Genomic DNA, 3,197 nt, shown 5'->3' with positions numbered 1-3,197 from the left:
TCATTTTATGTGTGACATTCCTCACGTCGTCAAATGTGTGCGGAACCATCTGCTCAAGCACAGATATGACCAGGTATGCATGAAGTAACACACTTTCGTTAATAATACGTCAATTGAAGTAGAGAAACCATTTTTTTAATTTTTTTACTTGGAATTGTGGGCAAGACACTAGTATACATGAGCCATGACATGTCATTCACCTACGCCAGCGCAATAATCTGTGATTGTTTTTGTTTCTCTTATGCTGCTCCGGTTTCATTTCAATAGCCGAACAAGCAGACGATTTGAGGTCACGTGAGTCATGCGAAAACTGCGCTATAATCGCTACTTATTCATTTTTGGTGGGAGATTCCAAGACTTGAGCAGGCTTGCGTAAAAGTTTATGTGAATTAATAGACGAAGTATAGCGATCATACTACAGTTTTTCTATGCCTCGACCTCAACGCGTCTGTTACGTCACATCCGTCGTTCGGCTGTTGAAAACGAAAACCGAAACAGCATCTTGTTGGCGCAATCCACGCGACCGTCCATGTTTTCTAATGTGTAGCACATGCAGCACATCATACCAAACAAGTAACTCATGAATAAAATTTGGGGTCACTGCTCTTTTAAGGTAATGAGATGGAAATCTGTATTTGCGACATATTTCTTCAACTATACTTCCAGGCTGGAGACTACAATATTGACTTCAGTCACTATCAACTGCTCTTCGAGACAGAGAGGAAGAAACATATAAAGGTAATATATAAACTGACGGCAGCTCATGTGCAACCGACGAACCTGCAGAGAATGAACGTGCGGCTTGCTGTGCAGGTTAGCTACGAGGGGAACATACACCCAAATATTTATAAACTTCAACGCGTTCAGTGCTGGGAGTGGTGTCATCAAACACTACTTTCCCTGCAGATCTTCAGTCGGAGCACTGCCATTGGCCTGCAGGTCAACAGGGCAGAGGGTGTTGAAGGGCTCGTTCGCACGGAGGGAACAGAGGCCTTCACGAGAAGAATGAACCATCTTTTCGATGCACTGAACACAAAACACCCTGCGGAAGGGATACGAGTGAACTAACCGAAGATTCGGGTACTTTTCCTTAATGTGATGTCAGTCGGAGGGCTCTCAGTTGTTTTTAATCGTGATTATACACTTTTGCTTCTCAAGGGTTTGACTCAGTAATCATTGATTTCTTCGGGCAGGTCCTCAACGACTTCCTCCATCTACTTGATGAAACAGAGCACGACCACCAATATCGAAACATGCTCCTATTTGCTTCATAGCAAACGACAGAATCTCTACGAGTGACCTTGCTGTCGGCATTAGACATAATTGATGAGCTGCACAAAGCAGGTGTGCCTTATGTGCTGACGGCCAAGCTGAACCAAGATCCCTTAATTGGAAGCAGCACGCGTGCATAATGATGAAATAGTAAACCTAGCTCATTTTTTTGAAGTATCAGAGTATAACCCAATGGGCACTGCAACTCCCATCGACATTCTGCGGACGTTCTGAACGTCCGTAAGACGTCCATATCAGTTTTAATGTTCACTGGGTAAGCGGCAGCCTGTTCTAAAGAGCGCAATTTTCTTGGAGTAGCAGCGTATAAGCGGCAGCCTGTTCTAACGAAAATTTAGTTGTAAATGGGTGCAATTACTAACAAGCTTTTCGCCTGCTTTCTTCTTTTTTTTCAGAGATTCTTTGGCATTGTTCACTCTTTTCACGGCGATGATAACCATCCCACGATCATAAAGTTCATCCAGATTTATAGGCTTTTGTCCCTGTTCACTCCTGTGAAGAATGCAGTGACAGGGAGCTGTTCTGGAGCCGCTCAAAGTGTCCTCGTGTCGCTGCATGACAGCCTCGGATAAAAGGCAAGTGCTGCTGCGGAGCTCAAGAATGCTGTGGAAGAAAAGCTGTGCAAGGAGCTTATTAGCATCAGCTATCTTTCGGGTGAAAGTGATGACCTGGGCGACCATGGATATGAAAGAGCCGGACCAGAAGAAAAGGTTGTCTATTACTTAGCAGGATATGTGCATAAGAAGATAACTAAGGCAATGCATTGTAAGGATTGCCAGGTCACGCTGACGGTTGCTCCTGAACACGCCAGCTCAAGTGATGTTGTTCAGAGGCACTTGACTGACCTGAGGTCGTTCAAGCCAGGATCCCTTCGCGAGCCGTCGCCAAGGCTGTACACAGTCATAAAGAAGATGAAGAGCATTGTTCACAAAGCCCCTGAGAAACGCATTGTTTTTGGTGACCTTTTCTGGGAGGTACTAGACAGGCTTGAAGAGTCCTCTGTGCCTGCAGTCGTTGTGATGTTCACTGCGAAGAAGTCACTGCTAAAGTGATCAAGTTTTATGTCATCATGAGGATGCACTTTTTTCCAGGAAAATGAACTCTGAAATGTTGGTAACTGCTCAAGTGCAGTCAGCGAGACAGAGAGAAAAACTGTTTTAAGTACCCATAAATGGAACGCTTTTTGCAGCAAGAAGTTTTTTTCATCTTTCAATGGAAGCGTTTCGCATTTAAAATAAATTTCTCCACAAGAGTTGTCTTTAAAAATGGCAGAGTTCAACGAGTTCAACAAAGCGCCGTAAAAGAACTGTACAATAAAATATTTAAACAAGTTTGTCTTTCCTTGTTCATACGAAGTTCAATTATTCGAACCTAATGAACACAACAAACAGACGATTCTTTCGCTGCACAGATTCGGCCGCAAGGCGTGTGATAGGGCGTTCAGAACACAGCTCAATACTTACGGACTGAAACAGTTTTGTCATAGATTTTATTGGTGTGCAGAGCTACAACCGCAAAAAAATACATATATATGGTGACACACACGAGAAGGTTGGGACGATAGACACCTAAAAGGCGAAGCGCGCCTCGTCTAGTGCCTCGTTCAAATATCGTTCGCCCCAACCCCAGTGGTTGCACCCTTGTGCCCTCCAAGCGGAGCAGCTTTTCGCCACGTATCAACAGCAGTTATGCCATATTCTTGATTGCTCACGCCGAAATAAAAAATAATTTACCTGCAGGTATGGGCGCAGCGCCGCCCGTCTTTACGAGGGTGTAGCGGACGACGCGCGAGATGTGTAGAAGAGCGCGACTGCAACGCCGTTAGTTCCAGCGACGTCCACAATAGGCACGCCAGCAAGCGGCGAGTATACGGTTCACCCGCCGCGGTGGCTAAGCGGTTATGGCGC

At 45.1% G+C, this 3,197-nt stretch overlaps 1 pseudogene; it reads left to right on the top strand.

Annotated features, from left to right (window-relative positions):
- The first annotated feature begins 789 nt into the window (after positions 1-789).
- Positions 790-2,342, top strand: LOC144102319 (uncharacterized; annotated as a pseudogene).
- The last annotated feature ends 855 nt before the right edge of the window (positions 2,343-3,197 follow it).

This window comes from Amblyomma americanum, chromosome 8, assembly GCF_052857255.1.
Source record: "Amblyomma americanum isolate KBUSLIRL-KWMA chromosome 8, ASM5285725v1, whole genome shotgun sequence".
Classification (NCBI taxonomy): Eukaryota; Metazoa; Arthropoda; class Arachnida; order Ixodida; family Ixodidae; genus Amblyomma; species Amblyomma americanum.
The sequence above is the reverse complement of the archived record's forward strand: the minus strand, read 5'-3'. Positions and strand labels throughout refer to the sequence as shown.